The sequence below is a fragment of the Seriola lalandi genome, unplaced genomic scaffold (genome assembly GCF_002814215.2).
Source record: "Seriola lalandi dorsalis isolate HSWRI2012SDOR001 ecotype SW California unplaced genomic scaffold, Sedor1 jcf7180002054564, whole genome shotgun sequence".
NCBI lineage: Eukaryota > Metazoa > Chordata > Actinopteri > Carangiformes > Carangidae > Seriola > Seriola lalandi.
Window position 1 is genome coordinate 160,994 of NW_019525117.1, and position 654 is coordinate 161,647.

The following is a 654-nucleotide window of genomic DNA, read 5'->3' on the forward strand; positions in this document are numbered from 1 at the left end:
AATATGGTTTAAGGGGGAAAGTTTGATTAAGGAAGTAGACCTTGTTATTTTTAGTTATTTTGTTTAAAGTTTTTAGGCGTTAACATGCCTTCAGAGGCAACAATGTGTTGAGATATGTGATCTAGGGAAATAGGATGATTGACTGCATGAATATATAATAATATGGAAAGTTAAAAAAAAAGATCAAATTTGGAATTCCAATATAGAATTTGGAATATTTAATAAATTTAGTTATGCTGCCACCTAGTGGCGAGGTAGTGAAGTGGTGGAAAAGTATGGAAGTTGGAATAAAAAAGAAGGAAGATGGAATTTGGAAGACCCAAAAACGTGTCTAATAGATGAGGATCGGGGTATCTAATTTGGGTGAAGGTCTTTGCCATTCATTGTGTATGGCGATCCCCTAACCCTAACCCTAGGACCACTGGGACAAAACCAAAGAGTCCACTTACATTGTTACCTAATCATTACTTGTATTATTCCCTGGCCTGAATACTTACACTAACCCTAACCATTTCTGGGTGGCTGTCTAACCCTAACCTCAGTGGTTGTGGCACCAGCACCCTCTGATTGGCCTACTCATGTTTGGTAAGGCAGGAGTTGGCCAATTACAGAGTGCTGATGCCACAAGCAGTGAGCTTACCTGTGGAAGGAAAG

At 39.3% G+C, this 654-nt stretch overlaps 1 protein-coding gene across 1 annotated transcript in view; it reads right to left on the bottom strand.

Annotated features, from left to right (window-relative positions):
- Nucleotides 1–654, bottom strand: part of LOC111662559 (Na(+)/H(+) exchange regulatory cofactor NHE-RF3-like) — a 13,201-nt gene that overhangs the window by 6,220 nt on the left and 6,327 nt on the right. The gene's annotated exons all lie outside the window — the stretch shown is intronic.